Consider the following 21,045-nt stretch of genomic DNA (forward strand, 5'->3'; position numbering starts at 1 on the left):
TGTCTCCGCCATCTTTGTTAGGGGCATTAATGTCCCGGATCCCCCACGGGGAGGCGGCCATCTTTGTTAGGGGCACTAATGACCCGGATCCCCAGGGGAGGGCGGCCATCTTTGTTAGGGGCACTAATGTCCCGGATCCCCAGGGGGTGGCGGCCATCTTTGTTAGGGGCACTAATGTCCCGGTTCCCCAGGGGAGGCGGCCATCTTTGTTAGGGGCACTAATGTCCCAGATCCCCAGGGGAGGGCGGCCATCTTTGTTAGGGGCACTAATGTCCCGGATCCCCAGGGGAGGGCGGCCATCTTTGTTAGGGGCACTAATGTCCCCGATCCCCAGGGGGAGGCGGCCATCTTTGTTAGGGGCACTAATGTCCCGGTTCCCCAGGGGAGGCGGCCATCTTTGTTAGGGGCATTAATGTCCCGGATCCCCAGGGGGGGAGAACAATGAAATCCTGACTTGCAGCAGCAACAGAATAGGGAGGTTTCACGGCAGTGGGGTCACGACCCATGATGCGTACTGTTGCTACGCCACTCCAGTACTCTGCTCTAAGATCTTTGCTCCAACTGGATTACACACGATGAACTGCAGGTGGGCATTGACCATTGTTTCCAGCGTAGCGGGCCCGTTAAAACCCCACCGCTGAAATTGTCAATGTTTGCGCTGTAAATAATTATGGAAATCGGGATAAGCGTGTGAGACATTTAGCCTACTTCAGAATTCCAAAAGTGAGGAGAAATGACGGTAGATAGAAGCGAGAGCTGAAGGGACAACAACAGCCAGAGTGCTTGGCGAACATTGGCCGTTGCTCACTGCATTCATCAACTAAGGCATTATTTGTGTTTTTTCTTGATTCCTTTGGCATCTAAAAGTTTCAGAAGTGATAAATCTGGCTGTAATTTTTTTAAATCGTCCATGGTTCTCAAGTAGGTTTTTACATACAAAATGAAAACGCATCTGAAGAAAAATTTACAGCCAGATTTATCACTTCTGAGAATTTTTAGATACCAAAGGAATCAAGAAAAAATACAAATAATGCCTTACTTGATGAAATGCAGTGAGGAAACGAGATAATTCCCAATATTTTCAATTCCGATATGGCCAATGTTTACAAGCACTTTTGCTGCTGTAGTCCCTTCAGCTCTCACTTCTCTATGCCTTCATTTCACTTCACATTTGGAATTCTAAAGTTGGGTACATGTCTCTCACACTTACCCCGACTCCCACAATTTCTTTCAGTGCAAAAATTCAACATTTTGGCGGTTTTAACAGGCAGGAACAGGTAGCGTTTCTTGTATTAATAACATATACCGGAAGTGACGGATGTCTTCCAGATGGATTGGGCGGGCTCCGTGCATCAAGCCCTATGACCCGGTGACCTTACGTGCAACCCCCCTATATGTAAACATAGTACTCTGTAAACAATGTTATAAACGAGAAAACAAATCAGCATATATTTATATATGAATATATAACTATTTAAATATATATATGCATTAACAGGTCAAACAGAATCTTTTTGGGTTGGGTCTGATAAAGGGTCCTGCACACCTTTGGAATGTGGAAGGAAACAAGTTCTATGAAACCCGGAAATAACCCATGTGATCAAAGGGAAAAGGAGCAAATTCCATACAGACAGCACCCATATTCAGGATCGATTCCGGGTCCCTGGCACTGTTAGGCAGCAACTTTACGACCATAGCCTTGAAGTGAATTAAAACAGCTGTTAAGGGGGACATAGTGTGACTTAGAAATTTAAGACTGAAAATAGATAGTTTATTTTTTTTAGTAACCAAAGTTATCAACGTTTAATTTTTTGCGTGTTGGAAATCAAGATATAGTGGCACAGCTAGTAGACTTGCTGCCTCACACGCCAGAGACCTGTGTTTGATTCTGTCCTCGAGCACTGTCCTCGGGCACATTCTCCCTGCAAGCATGTGGGATTCCTCCCACATCCTAAAGATGCATTGGCTTTGTAGGTTACTTTGTCTGTAAAATTTCCCCGAATGTGTATAGAGTGGGTGAGGAAAGTGGGATAACATAGAACTAGTGTGAATGGGTGATCGATGGTCAGCATGGACTTGGTGGACTGAAAGGCCTATTTCCATGTTAAATATCTAATGGAATTATGCAAGAGACCAAAGTATGAAGATGTACTGGAAACCTAGAGGGCTGAAAGATTGGAGGAGGTGGCATGAATGACAACATTCATGTTTCTTTTTAATCTACTCTGACGACCACAGGTTAGGTGCATAAATCGCAATCTGTGTTGCTGGTTTTACATTTCATTCTGGCAGTGAATGCCACATACAAAATGAAAACAAAACACCATAATTCCCCCCACCCCCATCACACATTGCTCTCCCCTCCTCCATCCACACATCTCCCACCCTTCCCAATTCCAAGTCAACCATTTTTATCCCCAAATCCATGCTCATGCCTCCCCTGGTTCTACGTTTTATGCCCCATTTGCTCCATTTTGTTTTCTGTAATTATAATCTCCAACTCAATCACCTGCCATTAGTCCCTCCTCACCTGGATAGAGAAAAATGCTGGGTGTTTTGTTGTAGTTCAATGTATACATTCTGCAAATAACTGAATAAATGTAATTTTGTAAAAAAGACAACAGAGCATTTGTATTCACTGGCACGTTGTATGAACAATAGTTCAATGGTGGTTTATTTGTCACAAATGCAACTGCAGAATGAAATTATTTTTGCATATATTACACAGGGAGGTAGAGCTCCTCCAGTATCTTTGGTGACGTCGCTGAGCGGACCACGTGACGCCCCAACACGTCATTGAATGGACTTCACGTGACTTTCCCGCCCTATCAACGGACCGAGCGTCACGTGACGTCCCGCCTACGTCATTAATGCGGTCACCACGTGACGTGACGGGCGGCCATCTTGTCGATGCGGCCATGACGACGGTCGAGGCCGGAGCGCGGGCGGGAAGTTGAAGCTGAAGCGGGTTTGTGTTTCTGCTCCACATCCGGGTCCATCCGTCCGTCTGTTCCCGGGGCTCGAGGCGGCGACAACCAACTGGTTTAGAAACAACATTTGCGGCCGTGAAGGGCCCTGTAACCCCGCCCACCCCGGGCGCTCCCTCCCCTGTAGCCCCGCCCACCCCGGGCGCTCCCTCCCCTGTAGCCCCGCCCACCCCGGGCGCTCCCTCCCCTGTAGCCCCGCCCACCCCGGGCGCTCCCTCCCTCCCCCTGTAGCCCCGCCCACCCCGGGCGCTCCCTCCCTCCCCCTGTAGCCCCGCCCACCCCGGGCGCTCCCTCCCCTGTAGCCCCGCCCACCCCGGGCGCTCCCTCCCTCCCCCTGTAGCCCCGCCCACCCGGGCGCTCCCTCCCCTGTAGCCCCGCCCACCCCGGGCGCTCCCTCCCCTGTTAGCCCCGCCCACCCCGGGCGCTCCCTCCCCTGTAGCCCCGCCCACCCCGGGCGCTCCCTCCCCTGTAGCCCCGCCCACCCCGGGCGCTCCCTCCCCTGTAGCCCCGCCCACCCCGGGCGCTCCCTCCCTCCCCCTGTAGCCCCGCCCACCCCGGGCGCTCCCTCACTGGACTGTGTTGTGTGAAACGCTGCTTGACGAGTTCAAAAAGGTTTTAATCTAGAACTAGACGGGCATTTAGCATGAAGAGCGGGGGGGGGAGGGGAGAGGGAGAGTTGCTGCCGACAGACAGACAGCGGCCGCCACAGATGCGGGTTCGATCCTGACTACAGGTGCCGGCTGCACGGCCTTGGCTCCTTCCTTCTTCCCCCACCCATGGCCTCGCTGGGTTTTCTCCGGTTTACTCCCACACCCCAAAGTCGTCAGGAGCTGAATTCCACGAGTCATGGAGGATAAGTGTACACATTCTCTTTGCCGTGTACAAAAGATGGTGGTAATAGTGAGGTGAGACTTCCACTGCTGAATCACTATCGCTGAATTAAAGTATGTACTCATTCCAGATTCTTTCAATCCTCCTTCAGTCTGTACAGTAATATCAATCGGCTAATTGTGCTACAGATTCCCGCCCCTCCAATGGTTGTACTACTGATCGAAGAGGAGGATTTATCAGGAGCCCTGCTGCGGTTATGTTGCATAGGTACGTTCAGAGGTGCCATGTGATTATGTATCCCATATAAATTTCATAATTAAAAATCTGGTTATACATGGTTTAAAATTAATTTGCACAAGTTGTCTTTGAAAGCGAATCAGATTGTCGACACACTTTTACACACTTTTGCCAACGTTACTGATTTGAATGTTGCCAAATCAACCTCAAAGTTGCTGTTATGCTAAAGTTGACTGACTAAAAGAAAGGAATAGAACAAAGAGCATAATGGCCCCATGGCTCACAATGTCCGAACATGATGCCAAGATAAATTAACCTCCACTGCCTGCACGTGACCCATGCCCCTCCATTCCCTGCATATCCAGGTGCCAATGGAAGGATATCGAAGAATGCCATAGAACTGGCAAAAAAACTCATAAATAACTAATTGTCGAGTTCAACATCTATAATAGTTTTACTCACTCCCCTAACCAGCAGGGAGCGAATCAAAGTACTGCATTTCTGTTGTTTAGTCTTGGCCTTGATGCTTCCTGCAGCACCAAGTGATAATTACAGTTCTATAACAACAGCAAGACTCTCAATTTCACTGCCTACTAAGTTGGGCAGCAGTTTTGAGTGATGCTAAATATCTCGGCTTTGGATTAATTCCAGAGGATCCTCGAATGAAACTCAACTGTTGCAGCTCTACTTCGACACACATTCTTTGTAAAATCTTCACCCTCTCCTCTGGTTATCTCCTCTTTACACTCTCAGTCCTGGTGCAGGGTCTCGACAAGAGACAGATTATTCCCTTGCTTCCACAGTACTTGGAAGTACCCACTGAGTTTCTCCAGTGATGTGTTTGTTGCAGTATAATAATGCTATTGTCAATGATACCAGAAATTCTTTTCTCTTCACAGTCAAGTACGGACAGATTGCCTCTTTAAAGAACATTGGCAGGAAATTCGACGCTCGTGCCCTGATGTCCAAGGTAAAATAGGGGAAGGCTTATTATTGGAATTAGTTTTTATTTCAATGTATTACAGAGTACAATTTACTGTGCCGTTGTGTTGGTTACTGCACTGGAGCTATCACTTCACATTCACTTTGCCCCTCATCGTTTAACCTCCCCACCATCTTTCAAATGAAAGAAAAACATTGTGGACGTTCCCACAAACAATATGAGAGATTAGGCAACAGATGGTGTAATGTCAAAGATAATGAAGGGATGTTGCTCATTTAGTGGAGATTACAGACTTTGATTGCCTGAAAGTTGTTGCATGTTTTGGTCATTTTCATGATCGCTTTTAACAGAAATTTTCAACAACCAGCATTTAATATTCATAAATTTGGAGCCAAATGGATTAATTTAGCAATAATTTGTGAATCTTGTCCTCTCCATATTAAAGGTTGCATAGCACAAGTGTAAGGAAATTGCCTCTAAATTACCTACTTGTGATCTCATTGATAGCTTTGTAAAAGTTGTTTTACTCTCACTAAATGGAAAACTATATTATGTCTATTCTGTTGACCAAAATCCTTCCCTCAATGTTTTTGTCTTTTCCTGAAGTAAAATTTCACATTTTTCTACCAATACTTAATCATTTTTACAACTCTTCTAGTGTATGCATATTTTTTTTAAACACAACACTTTTGAAATGTTGGTTCTGTCCCTCTATAAATATGTTTGATTTGTTTTTTGCTGGGATCTTTTCATCCACCTTGATTTTTTGTATTTTTGTCCAAATTCATTTTTTCCCATTAGATTCTTAGATAGCTAGCCTAGAATTTTGCCACATCAGAAAAACAAGTGTTGCAAAGATGAAAATTGCATTAATGTGACATTATGTAAGTTTGCACACATTTTTTGGTGGATTACTTTAGTGAGTGATTTGTTAACCTAACATCCAGCTCAGAAAAATAATGGCAAAGACCAAATGGGATCTGTTTTGGAACTGTACAAAAGGGACGGATTGCATCTTAACAGGTGTGGGACCAGCATTCTGGCAGGCTGGTTTGCCACTGCTACATGGGTGGTTTTAAACTGTATAAGGGGGGGTGGGGTGTCAAATGGGATAGTCGAGGATGGAGTTAAAGGGAAAGAGAGTAAAGGGATAGAAACATAGAAAATAGGTGCAGAAGTAGGCCATTCGGCCCTTCGAGCCTGCACCACCATTCAATATGATCATGGCTTATCATCCAACTCAGTATCCGGTACCTGCTTTCTCTCCATACCCCCTGATCCCTTTAGCTTGGTTAATGACCCCAGAATTAACGGGAAAGGAAGCTCATAAAGGGATAGGAGAGTATGGCCAAGTGTAATAGGGATCGATGTGAAAGGTGAGATGCGTAAGGAATTAAAAATATTGTATATGAATGCGCGAAATATAAGAAGTAAAGTAGATGAGGTTGAGGCTCAGTTAGAGGTTGGTAGATATGACATTGTGGGGATTACTGAGACCTGGCTGCAGGAGGATCGGGCCTGGGAACTTAATATTCAGTGTTATACATCCTATAGAAAGGCCAGGCAGGTGGGCAGAGGAGGGGGGGGGGGTAGCTCTGCTGGTGAGGGAGGGAATTCATCCCTTGCGAGGGAAGACATAGGGACTGATGAGGTAGAGTCACTGTGGATTGAGTTGAGGAATTGTAAAGGCAAGAAGACACTAATTGGTGTTATTTACAGACCCCCAAAAAGTAACCGGGATGTAGGCTGTAAGTTGCAGCAGGAGTTAAAACTGGCATGTAACAAAGGTAATGCCACTGTGGTGATGGGGGATTTCAATATGCAGATAGACTGGGAAAATCAGGTCGGTTCAGGACCCCAAGAAAGGGAGTTTGTAGAATGCCTCCGAGATGGATTCTTAGAGCAGCTAGTAATGGAGCCGACCAGAGAAAAGGCAATTCTGGATTTAGTGTTGTCCAATGAACCAGATATGATATGAGAACTCGAGGTAAAGGAACTGCTTGGAGGTAGTGATCATAATATGATTCGTTTTAATCAGCAATTTGAGAAGGAGAACGTTAAATCGGAAGTGGCAGTGATGCAGTTGAAGAAAGGGGACTATGAAGGCATGAGAGGGGAGCTGGCCAAAGTAGACTGGAAAGAGATCCTAGCAGGAATGACAGTGGAACAGCAATGGCAGGAATTTCTGGGCATAACCCGGAAGACGCAGGATAATTTCATTCCAAAAAGGAAGGAAGATTCTAAGGGGAGTAGGAGGCAACTGTGGCTGAGAAGAGAAGTTAAGGATCGAATAAAACTAAAAGAAAAGATGTATAACACAGCAAAGAGCAGCCGGATGCCAGAGGATTGGGAAACTTTCATAGGACAACAGAAGGAAACAAAACGGGCAATACGGGCAGAAAAGATGAAGTACGAGGGGAAGCTGGCTAGGAATATAAAGAAGGACAATAAAAGCTTCTTTAGATATGTTAAGGGAAAAAGAGTAACAAAGTCAAATGTGGGTCCCTTGAAGGCAGACACGGGTGAAATTATTATGGGCAACAAGGAAATGGCAGAAGAGTTGAACAGGTACTTCGGATCGGTCTTCACTAAGGAAGACACAAACAATCTCCCGGATGTACTGGAGGACAGAGGATTGAAGGGGGTAGAGGAACTGAAAGTCATTTTCATTAGGCGAGAAATAGTATTGGGTAGGCTAATGGGACAGAAGGATGATAAATCCCCTGGGCCTGATGGTCTGCATCCCAGGGTCCTCAGGGAGGTGGTTCTAGAAATAGTGGATGCATTGGTGATCATTTTCCAATGTTCAATAGATTCAGGATCAGTTCCTGTGGATTGGAGGATAGCTAATGTTATCCCAATTTTCAAGAAAGGAGCGAGAGAGAAAACGGGGAATTACAGACCAGTTAGCTTGACTTCGGTGGTGGGAAAGTTGCTGGAGTCAATTATTAAAGAGGTAATAATGGGGCATGTGGATAGCAGTAAAACGATTAGTCCAAGTCAACATGGATTTATGAAAGGGAAATCATGCTTGACTAATCTTCTGGAATTTTTTGAGGACGTGACAAGTAAAATGGATGAAGGGATGCCAGTGGATGTAGTGTATCTAGATTTTCAGAAAATCTTTGATATGGTCCCGCACGGGAGACTGGTGACTAAAATTAGAGCACGGTATTGGGGGTAGGCTGTTGACATGGATAGAAAATTGGTTGGCAGACTGGAAGCAAAGAGTAGGACTGAACAGGTCCTTTTCTGAATGGCAGGCAGTGGCGAGTGGCGTGCTGCAAGGCTCAGTGTTGGGGCCGCAACTGTTTACCAAATATATTAATGATTTGGACAAGGGAATTATGAGCAACTCTAGCAAGTTTGCGGATGACACAAAGCTGGGTGGCAGTGTGAACTGTGAAGAGGATGTAGGAGGTTGCATGGGGATCTGGACAAGTTGAGTGGGCAGATGCGTGGCAGATGCAGTATAATATAGATAAATGTGAGGTTATCCACTTTGGTGGCAAAAACAAGGGGGGAGATTATTATCTCAATGGGGTTAGGTTAGGTAAGGGGGAGGTACAGCGAGACCTGGGTGTCCTTGTACACCAGTCATTGAAAGTTGGCGTGCAGGTAGAGCAGGCAGTAAAGAAAGCTAATGGAATGTTGACCTTCATAACAAGAGGATTTCAGTATAGGAGTAAATAGGTTCTTCTGCAGTTGTATAGGGCTCTGCTGAGACCACATCTGGAGTATTGTGTACAGTTTTGGTCTCCTAATTTGAGGAAGGACATCCTTGTGATTGAGGCAGAGCAGCGTAGGTTCACGAGATTGATCCCTTGCATGGCCGGACTGTCATATGAGGAAAGATTGAAAAGACTAGGCTTGTATTCACTGGAGTTTAGAAGGATAAGGGGGGATCTCATAGAAACATATAAAATTATAAAAGTACTGGACAAGCTAGATGCAGGAAAAATGTTCCCAATGTTGGGCGAGTCCAGAACTAGGGGCCACAATCTTAGAATAAACAGGAGGTCATTTAAGACTGGGGTGAGAAAAAAAATTTCACCCAGAGAGTTGTGAATTAATGGAATTCCCTGCCACAGAGGGCAGTGGAGGCCAAGTCACTGGATCGATTTAAGAGAGAGTTAGATAGACCTCCAGGGGCTAGTGGAGTCAAGGGCTATGGGGAGAAGGCAGGCACGGGTTTTTGATAGGGGACGGTCAGCCATGATCACAATGAATGGCGGTGCTGGCTCGAAGGGCCGAATGGCCTCCTCGTGCACCTATTTTCTATGTTTCTGTTTCATCTCCATGGAGATTTTCAATGACGTTGGTCTAAATAACGACTGCCATTGATCACGGAGAAGAACCAGCTTTTATTAATCAAGCTGAAACTGAATATTGTTGAAGTACAAATCTATGTTCTTGTAGTCCGATTGTTGCATGCTGTAAGCATGTTTATAGAACAGTACAGCACAAGAAACATAGAAATTAGGTGCAGGAGTAGGCCATTCGGCCCTTCGAGCCTGCACCGCCATTCAATATGATCATGGCTGATCATCCAACTCAGTATCCCGTACCTGCCTTCTGTCCATACCCTCTGATCCCCTTAGCCACAAGGGCCACATCTAACTCCCTCTTAAATATAGCCAATGAACTGGCCTCGACTACCCTCTGTGGCAGAGAGTTCCAGAGATTCACCACTCTCTGTGTGAAAAAAGTTCTTCTCATCTCGGTTTTAAAGGATTTCTCCCTTATCCTTAAGCTGTGACCCCTTGTCCTGGACTTCCCCAACATCGGGAGCAATCTTCCTGCATCTAGCCTGTCCAACCCCTTAAGAATTTTGTAAGTTTCTATAAGATCCCCTCTCAATCTCCTAAATTCTAGAGAGTATAAACCAAGTCTATCCAGTCTTTCTTCATAAGACAGTCCTGACATCCCAGGAATCAGTCTGGTGAACCTTCTCTGCACTCCCTCTATGGCAATAATGTCCTTCCTCAGATTTGGAGACCAAAACTGTACGCAATACTCCAGGTGTGGTCTCACCAAGACCCTGTACAACTGCAGTAGAACCTCCCTGCTCCTATACTCAAATCCTTTTGCTATGAAAGCTAACATACCATTCGCTTTCTTCACTGCCTGCTGCACCTGCATGCCCACTTTCAATGACTGGTGTACCATGACACCCAGGTCTCGCTGCATCTCCCCTTTTCCTAGTCGGCCACCATTTAGATAATAGTCTGCTTTCCTGTTTTTGCCACCAAAATGGATAACCTCACGTTTATCCACATTATACTGCATCTGCCAAACATTTGCCCACTCACCCAGCCTATCCAAGTCACCTTGCAGTCTCCTAGCATCCTCCTCACAGCTAACACTGCCCCCCAGCTTAGTGTCATCCGCAAACTTGGAGATATTGCCTTCAATTCCCTCATCCAGATCATTAATATATATTGTAAATAGCTGGGGTCCCAGCACTGAGCCTTGCGGTACCCCACTAGTCACTGCCTGCCATTGTGAAAAGGACCCGTTTACTCCTACTCTTTGCTTCCTGTTTGCCAGCCAGTTCTCTATCCACATCAATACTGAACCCCCAATGCCGTGTGCTTTAAGTTTGTATACCTTTGGGCCACAGTGTATGTGTTGAACATGATGCCAAGACCATCTCTTCCTTACCTGTGCCTACATTCCCTGCACATTCATGAGCCTATCAAAGAGCCACTTAAATGCCACTATCGTATCTATCTGATCCCCAACCTTGGCAGTGCATTTTAGGCACTCAACACCCTCTGTGTAAAAAATAAAATAAAAATAGATCTATAAAGATTGTCCTCCACATCACATTCAAACTTTTCAGCCCACACCTTAAAGCTATGCCCTCTAGTATTTGATTTTTCCATTCTGCAGATTAAAAAGATTCTGACTGTATCTGATCTATGCCACTCATTTTATATACTTCTACCAGGTCTCGGTGAAACCTCTGACGTTCGAGAGAAAACAATCTTAATTCTGAATAACCTCTCCCTGTCGCAAATACCCCCTAACCCAGACAAACTTAACAATTCCAGACATTTGCAATCACAAATATCTTATAGTGCCTCTGGATCTTACACTCCTAATCATAGTTGTCAAGAAGTTAGTCCTCAAGACAACATAGGTTAGTATTTATTTCTGGAGAGGCGGAATTACAATTTCAAAGTTACTGAGTTTTGATTCTGCTTCATATGTGGAAAGAAGTATGACTTTATATGGAAGCATTGGAGAGGATACAAACGTGATCAACAGGTGTGGCACCAAAATTGGGAATTACTACTTATCTTTTCAACAATTAGTTAATTTTGAGGGAACATCAGGAACTTAACAAGATACTTGGGTTCTCCATTTCACCCACTACCAACCCTTACAGAGAACCATGGCTTATTCCAGACCGAACCATATGTCACTTTAACCACTTCTTTGCTGTGGCGAGCCAGGAAAGGGCTGCGGCCCTCATTCAGGTTCCCAGTGTAGTAGTGGAGAGGGCAGCGACTCATGCCAAGTTCCTTACACAGCAGTGTCATCACTGACATATCTAAACAATAAAGCAATGATGATCTATTTTAGCATAATTCCACTCCATTATTCCATTCCTGAGCAACATCCTGAGCAATAAACAAGATGCTGCGTAGCATCAATCCTTTTACTTGGGTCCTTTCACTTTGTTTGATTCTGTGTGGCACTTTAATGAAACATAGAAATTAGGTGCAGGAGTAGGCCATTCGGCCCTTCGAGCCTGCACCGCCATTCAATATGATCATGGCTGATCATCCAACTCAGTATCCCGTACCTGCCTTCTCTCCATACCCTCTGATCCCCTTAACCACAAGGGCCACATCTAACTCCCTCTTAAATATAGCCAATGAACTGGCCTCGACTACCCTCTGTGGCAGAGAGTTCCAGAGATTCACCACTCTCTGTGTGAAAAAAGTTCTTCTCATCTCGGTTTTAAAGGATTTCCTCCTTATCCTTAAGCTGTGACCCCTTGTCCTGGACTTCCCCAACATCGGGAGCAATCTTCCTGCATCTAGCCTGTCCAACCCCTTAAGAATTTTGTAAGTTTCTATAAGATCCCCTCTCAATCTCCTAAATTCTAGAGAGTATAAACCAAGTCTATCCAGTCTTTCTTCATAAGACAGTCCTGACATCCCAGGAATCAGTCTGGTGAACCTTCTCTGCACTCCCTCCATGGCAATAATGTCCTTCCTCAGATTTGGAGACCAAAACTGTATGTAATACTCCAGGTGTGGTCTCACCAAGACCCTGTACAACTGCAGTAGAACCTCCCTGCTCCTATACTCAAATCCTTTTGCTATGAAAGCTAACATACCATTCGCTTTCTTCACAGCCTGCATCTCTGGTTGTGATGTATCTTTTGCAGGTTAAGAGTTGTATAGACGAGGCGGCCATTTCAACAAACATTTTCGCTTGTTTCGCCAAGGCCTGCATCTGTTTTTTGTGCCCCCCCCGTTCTCTCTTTTCTCCCTCCGCACCCCCCCCCCCAGATGCACTCTAATTTCTCCCACCATCCCCCTCTTCTTTAACCCTCTCCGTCCTATCTATATAGAAACATAGAAAATATGTGCATGATTGGGCAATTCAGCCCTTGCAGCCAGAACCACCATTCAATATTATCATGGCTGATCATCCAGAATCCTAACCTTGTTCCTGCTTTCTCCCCATATCCCTTGATTCCATTAGCCTTAAGTGCTATATCTAACTCTCTATTGATTTGCCCCACACTGCCACCTGTGGCAGAGAATTCCACAGATTCACAACTCTCTGGGTGAAAAGGTTTTTCCTCATCTCAGTCCTAAATGGCCGACCCCTTTTTCTCCCCCAACATGGGGAACATTTTTCCTGCATCTAGCCTGTCCAATCCCTTAAACATGTTATGTTTCTATAAGGTCCCATCTTATGCTTCGAAATTCCAGTGAATACAAGCCCAGTCTAAATTCCAGTGAATATAAGCCCATTATCTCACTCCTTCTGTATTGTATTTCACTCCTTTTCTCTCATTATCTGACAGCCTTGTCTCTTTTTTATTTCCAGTGTTTATCCGCCCATCTGCCAATAAAACCTCCTCGCCTGTATCCACGTATAACTTGCTAGGCTTTGCCTCCTCCCACTTCTTTTTCAGCTTTCTCACCTTCCCTATTACAACCAAAAAAAAATCACCTATTCATTCCCTTCAGTGATGTAGCCTGACCTGCTGAGTTATACCAGCACTGCATCAGGGCTTTTTTTTCCCTGTTGCCAACCTAGGCAGCTTTTTCAGTTGCCAAATGACAGTTTAGGTGGTCATTTAAGACAGCTTGCATGGCATGTGCGGTAATGTGCTCGGACGAAGTGCGCAGTTACCAGTCGGAATTATGCTCATTGAAGCATTCACATATTATTTCTGCTTCAAATAAAGTCACAAACTAAACATATTCACCAATCAAGACATGATATATACCACAATAACATGCAGCAAAATTATAATACAGTATCTCAACTCTTTTTACACATTGCAATGAATGCAATTTCTATTATTTCTTTCCACTTCCAAACAAATGTGTTTGGTTGGTTCAGCGTATGATCAACCTGTGTCAATAAATCCTGGACCATGGTAACATATATGCTTAACCATGCACACTACAGATTGATGCAAGCATGTTTTCTGTGAAGGACCGAATATTATCATGACATGGCCATAGCATGGGTCGTTATTGGTACATAAACTCTCTTGCTTCCCACATAATTTATCCACAACAAAATATACAGGTTGCAAGGAAATTTCTAAAGGCATTTTATGATGTTAACAGCTGTTAAAACCGACGATACCCATCTGACAGGTTAAACATTACACTAACTGACAAGAACTGTCTGTGGAATTCTCTGTCTCAGAGGGCGGTGGAGGCCGGTTCTCTGGATACTTTCAAAAGAGAGCTAGATAGGGTTATAAAGATAGCGTAGTCAGGAGATATGGGGAGAAGGCAGGAACGGGGTACTGATTGGGGATGATCAGCGATGATCACACTGAATGGCGGTGCTGGCTCGAAGGGCCGAATGGCCTACTCCTGCACCTATTGTCTATTGTCTATAAGAGATGGCCAAATGACATAACTGCAGCAAATGTTCTTTTGGCAATATGTTTAAAGGTGTCAAAAAGCCACATTACCGGACATTCAGATTAAATGTATGTGTCGTGAACCGCAATGAAGATACCAAGTTTGTATGCACCAGATTAAATGTTTTTAATTGATAAACGCTGTTTCCATCATTCCCACTTTAGGTGGCCATTGGCAATTGGGCAACCGTTAATTTCGAGCCCTGCTGTATGTTTTATCTTTGGTGTGCTAGTTGTAAATGTGCGTGGCATCTGCTAAATTATTTAGTTTTTATGTACCCTGCTACCATATCTTTAATTTAAGTTCACAGTCTAGCATTTCCCGAATGCTGATGCCAGCCTAACTGACCTGCAGTTCCTCATTTTCTATCTCCCTCTCTCCAGAAAAAGTGAGGCGTCATTTGCTCTCTTCCAATTTGTGTGAACCATTCTGCAACCTACGGAATTTTGGAAGATGATGAACAGTGCGCCTGCCTGAAAGACTACGGATCAAGTTCTGGAATTTGGGCAGCTATTTTCCAGCCGGCACGGACTCCATCTTCTATGTCGTCAACTCTACGATTCCTTGAAACTGGCAAGACGTCTGATTCACACAACACAGTGGAAACCTGGAGCGATCTCCCCAAAAGGCTTCGTGGATGCTGTGGGTCAGTTGGTACTTTCACTGCCATGTTAGATAGGAATTTTGGTGGGAGGGTTAATGAGGGATTCAGAGCAAATGTGCATAAATTAATCTGAGCACAGGCCTTCCCTGACTAACAAATGGATTCAATATGTACAGATGTTTATTTTTGTACGTCAGAAAATAGACAAAAATCATTCTATGTTTACCATTTTGTAATGAATGGCATTAAAAAACACATAATGCTGATAAGAAGGAACAATTGTTAAAAGAGACAAAACTAGTTCTAACGTTCCTAGAAATGAACGTATGTATGTACATCGGACTTTTGAATTTAATATTGGAGCTTTCTGCATGTATGGGCGTCTCGTAAGTGGGGCATTTGTTACTCTGGGATGGCCTGTGTACTTCTCTGTCATGGTCTAATTTAATGTCAAGAAATATATTAGAGGAACTGAATTGATTATGCTTTTAGCTTTGATGAGGGATGTTGTGCTGATCATCTAATTGAGGTATAGAAAAGTATGGCAAGGAATATAATGTTATATTCAGGAGGGAGGGAGGGACGGAATGCTGAGGCACAACAAATTTGCCGTATGCCTGTTTAGTTTCTGTAATGAAGTATGAATTGTAATCTGGCAAGCAAAGTCATGAATGGATTGTCTCACGATTCCCAGGAACACTTTGCACATGCCTGGCTATTTCACGTAATAGATCCAAAGTATTGCCTTTGATTCTTTTTCACTAAATCAGTATCCCTTGGTTGGAAACCTTTATGCCTTTGGCAAGAAGCATATGTACGTAACTGATCTATGAACACTTATTTTAACCTTCTCTAAGCACGACAATCCCACCTTCTTTGGATTTTTTATGGAAGTGAAGCCTTTCAACTTGATACCATTCTTGTTGGTTAATGCAGTCGAACAGACGTGTGTAGAAGAGATTTGTAAAAACGTAGCATACCTTGCTTTTATACTTTGCTTCTCTGTTCCAAAGGTTCGGTGTTCCTTTTTTAAACTGACTACTCAACCAACTTGTTCTGCAATTGTTAAACATTGCCTTTGTACATCTGCAGCGGTCTCTGTCCCAACATCCCCCATAAAATTGTACCATTTAGTTTACATGGAATTCTAGAGGTGAGAGCTGGGTTCCTGTTCCTTCTCCGTTGCTAATGTAGCACATCGTGCAGTGTAGCATTGAATCCACTGATGAGGTGATGTGGAATGCTTGGTTTTAGGTACTGGTCATTCCAACCAATGACAGGACTCAGACACAAGTCATAGACAACTCTAGACTGTCATTAGAACATTGGACATTAAAAACTACTGTAGAATTGCATGTAAACATGGGTGACAAACTGCATTAATATTTCCCATGATTACAAGCATCTGATAATACCACAAAATACTCCTGCCAGAAATATGCAAAACACTTTTGCTTTAATGAAACTAATAATCCCATTACAAATTGCCTTACTTGCAAAGCCTAGATGTTTTTGTGTCACCGTCAGAGTGGTAAATGTGACGTATCCTGCCTGAGTCATCGATTTGAAATGCATTTACAGGTTCAAAAGTCATTCGAGTTTATTTAACCATTCGCCCCATTGAGTCTACTCCGCCATTTAATAGTAAGATTAAACGAGAACTTACCAGTTTGAAGTTTGATCTGTATTTTATGAGGAGTTACGATGAGGGATTACGTGAAGAACCCGCTCAGTGCGCAGGCGCGGCATACTTCCAAGCAGCGGTGTGGAATCACAGATAGACACAGTTATTTGAAGTAAACATAGTAAAGATAAGGAAACATCAATTTATTCGTTTGATGCATATAATGAGGGTGGGAGCGGAGGGCACGTAATCCCTCATCGTAACTCCTCATAAAATACAGATCAAACTTCAAACTGGTAAGTTCTCGTTTAATCTTACTATTTTACTTCGGAGTCACGTGAGTGACTACGTGAAGACTTCAAAGCTCTGTGATTTCAAACCGTGTAACAGTTTTATTTCACTCACTGCCGAAGTTCTTGAGGGAGGAAGTGTTATCGTAATCAACCAATGAATCTCTTTTTTTATTTTTTTATTATTTTAATTAGAAGTACGGTAAATTACAATAATACACAACACATATATCTTAATACATTTTTTGTACCGCTTCATTTTTTTGAGCTTTAAGAAAAAGATAGAAGTAAGGAAAGTAAATAAAGTGCGCAAGAGTCGTGAAGTGCAAGACAGTGTTGGGAAAAGAAAGCCCCTTAGAAAAGAAGTTAGAGAAGGAAGTAAAGTAAGAAAGTAGACCCTAGAAAAGAAAGAAAAAGAAAGTAGGAACAATCGCTCTATTATAACATTAAACTCCGCAGAAAGGGGACTACCAACCAAGTCTGTTTTTGTTGTTTACCTCCCATTGCCAGGTCCTGATACCATTTATTTATTTATTTATTTTAAAATTACTGTTGCACCTCATGCTTGTAATAGGTCCAGAAACGTAGACCACGTCTTTTGGAATTGGTCTGCTTTACCTGCTAAGAGGAATCTCATCTCTTCCAGATGTAATGTTTCAAACATATTTGATGTCCACATTTTTATTGTTGGTGTGGGCGCATTTTTCCAGAATTTAAGTATGAGCTTTTTTCCCATTATTAGCCCGTAATTGAATAAATTCTTCTGATACACGTTTAATTCAGGGATACCTTCCGATATTCCAAAAATGATCCATTCTGGTTTTGGTACCAGTTTTATTTTAATTAATTTTGAAAAAATATCAAATATTTCATACCAGAACTTTTGCATTTTTGTACAAAAAACAAAAGAATGCGCTATGGTAGCTTCTTGACACAGACATTTATCACAGATTGGTGAAACATTAGGAAAGATTTTATTTAATTTAGTTTTTGAATAATATAGTCTATGTAATGTTTTGAATTGGATGAGCGTATGTCGTACGTTGATGGAACATTTATGCACCTGTAGTAAATGATTATCCCAGCTCTCTTTTGAAATTTTTATAGCTAATTCTTGTTCCCAGTCTCTTCTAATTCCATCTGTTGTGGGTATTTCTATGTTTAAAATGATATTATATAAGTACGATATTAGATTAGCTGATTCCGCCTTTGTCTTCATTGCTTCATCCAGTAAGTCGGAAGGCATATTATGATAGACTTTTGTGTATTTTTTCAGATAATCACGAATTTGAAGATATTTAAAATATTGGTTATTTTTCAAATTATATTTCAGTTGTAGTTGTTGAAATGATAGTAATTTTCCCAATTCATACAGATCTTCGAGCATTTTGATTCCCATTCTTTCCCATTGTATAAATGATTTGTCTATGATTGATGGTTTAAACGATGGGTTATTGACTATTGGTATTGAGAGAGATAGGTTTCTTAATTTTAGATTCTGTTTTATTTGTTTCCATGTTCTAATTGTGCTATGTATAATTGGATTTTTATTATAATTTTTATTATTCAAATTTATTGGTGAGAGGATAATCGCTCCTATATTACTCGGGGAGCAGTCCCCTTTTTCCATTACAATCCAGTCCGCCTGCTGGGCAGAATTGTCCAGCAGGTGAATCATATTTTTAATATTTACTGCCCAATTATAATACATAAGTTAGGGAGCGCTAGAGCCCCCAACTCTTTTCGTTTATTAAGGTGTGCTCTTTGTATTCTATGGGATTTATAATCCCATATAAAATTTGTAATGTCTGAGTCCAATTTTTTGAAAAACTTTTTTGGGAGATATAGGTATTGATTGAAATAGGTATAGGATTTGTGGTAAGAAAATCATTTTTATAGCATTTATTCTGCCTATTAAGGACATCGGAAGTGTTTTCCAGAATTTAATCAATTATTTAATTTCTTAAGTAAGGGATTATAATTGGCTTTAAACATATCCTGGTAATTTCTAGTAATTTCAATTCCCAAATATTTGAATTTTTCTGTAGCTATTTTAAAGGGGAATTTCCTGAGGTGTGTTGAGTCTTTTGGTTTTATCGACATAATTTCACTTTTGTTCCAATTTATTCTATATCCTGAGAAGGATCCAAAGTCCTCAATTAAATGTAATATATTTGGTATACTAATTTGTGGTTTTGTGATGTACAGTAGTACATCATCAGCATATAGGGATATTTTGTTATTTGAATATTTTGTATTATAACCGTAAATATCCAGGTGTGTTCTTATTTTTTCAGCAAGGGGTTCAATTACCAAAGCAAATAACAGCGGTGATAATGAACATCCTTGTCTATTGCCCCTTGATAGTTCAAATTTCGAGGATAATATATTATTAGTTAGTATTCTAGCCGTAGGTTTGTTATATAATAGTTTTATCCATGCAATGAAGTTCTCTCCCAATTGGAATTTTTGCAATACTTTAATCATATAATCCCATACTACTTGATCAAACGCTTTTTCTGCGTCCAGTGAGATGATAGATAACTCTTGGTCATGAGATTTATGTGAGTGCTTTATGTTAAGCAAACGTCTCAAATTATTGAAAGAATGTCTCTTAGGTATAAATCCTTTTTGATCCTCATTTATTAGTCTACTAACATACCTGCTTAGTCTACTGGCTAGTGTTTTCGCTATTATTTTTTGATCCGTATTTAACAAAGCAATAGCTCTATATGATCCTGGTTCTTCTATATTTTTATCTTTTTAAGTATTAATATGATCGTTGATTCTGCTAGTGTTTCAGGTAAGCTTTGCTCTTTAAAAGCATATGTATACATTTTCTGTATTTGTGGAGTAACTATGTCGTAAAAAGATTTATAAAATTCATTACTGAATCCGTCTGGTCCTGGTGTTTTTCCATTCTTTAGTGTTTTTATTGTGTCTTCTATCTCCTTAGAAGTAATTTGTGCTCCCAGTTCCTCTTGTTCCCTCAGTTCTAATTGTGGTATGTTACAGTTATCTAGAAATTCTGAAATTTTATTATTGTCTATTAACGTTTTAGATGTGTATAGATTCTGGTAAAATTGAGCAAATCTTTATTGATATCCTTGGGTAATGTTAATAATTCCCCTCTGTCTGATTTAATCTTTAATATTGCATTCTCTTTTTTCCGTTTTTCAGTTGGCGTGCTAGAAGTTTGTGGGGTTTATCCCCGAATTCGAAGTGTTCTTGTTTTGTGATTTGAAATAATGTTATAACTTTCTCTGACAGTAATTTATTTAGCTTGAATTTCAATAGTAGGATTTTATTATGTTTATCCATAGTTGGATCTTTAGCATTATCTGTATCTAATTGTTTTATTTGTTCTTCTAAATGTCTTTGTTCATTCTTATTCTTTTAATTTTGATAAGCTTGAAATGAAATAATGACTCCTCTAATAAATGCTTTGAAGGATTCCCATAATAGCATGGGGGATATATCTGGTGTATCATTTATCTCAAAAAATAGGTCCATCTGTTTTTTTAGATATATACTCCCTTGTGGGTCTTTTAAAATTTGCGAGTTAAACCTCCAGAACGATTTATTCATAGACATTCCTTCTAGTTTTAAAACAAAAGTTAACGGAGAGTGGTCTGAGATCGCATTAATGTGGTATTTAGGGTTCATAGTGTGCGGAATTAATTTTGTATCCACAAGAAAATAGTCTATCCGTGAGTATGTTTTATGCACCGTTGAATAAAACGAATAATCCCTTCCCGTCAGGTTTGCAATCCTCCACACATCTGCTATATTTGTGTTTTCCATATATGTATGTAAAAGTTCACTGGTTTTAGATTTCATATTACCTTTTTGTTTTTGCATCGATTTATCTAGATAAGGGTCTAAAACACAGTTAAAGTCTCCTCCAATTATAACATTTTGATAATTAAATTCTGCAATTATATTCAGAATTTTATTAAAAAATTGAGGGTTATCAAAATTGGGCGCATATATGTTTACCAGCGTAATTGGCGTATTATTGATCTCTCCTGCTACTATAAGGTATCTCCCTTCCTTATCTGAAATAGTATTCTTTGATTTAAATGGAATTCCTTTACGAATAATGATTGCAGTACCTCTAGATTTGGAAGTGAATGAAGAGTGAAATGTTTGGCCTATCCAGTTCACCCTCAGTCTCGTCTGATCTTGATGTTTAAGATGCGTTTCCTGTAGAAACGAAATGTCCGTGTTGTATGATTTCAACTGAGCTAGTATCTTGCCCCTTTTAATAGGTTCATTAATACCCCTTATATTCCAACTACATAGTGTGATTCCTCCCATTTTCTTTTGATTGTCGTCATACATTTTTACCAATTTTGATGACCTAATTTATTATGGTGCATTCATACCTCA

The 21,045-nt window shown here is 41.6% G+C and overlaps 1 long non-coding RNA gene across 1 annotated transcript; it reads left to right on the plus strand.

The window, feature by feature from the left end:
- Positions 1-3,652: 3,652 nt before the first annotated feature.
- Positions 3,653-14,760, plus strand: LOC116967614. The gene is made up of 4 exons (XR_004410276.1): positions 3,653-3,662; positions 3,970-4,085; positions 4,955-5,025; positions 14,519-14,760. It is a non-coding gene; the product is annotated as an uncharacterized LOC116967614 (long non-coding RNA).
- The last annotated feature ends 6,285 nt before the right edge of the window (positions 14,761-21,045 follow it).

Source organism: Amblyraja radiata, chromosome 40 (assembly GCF_010909765.2).
Source record: "Amblyraja radiata isolate CabotCenter1 chromosome 40, sAmbRad1.1.pri, whole genome shotgun sequence".
Classification (NCBI taxonomy): Eukaryota; Metazoa; Chordata; class Chondrichthyes; order Rajiformes; family Rajidae; genus Amblyraja; species Amblyraja radiata.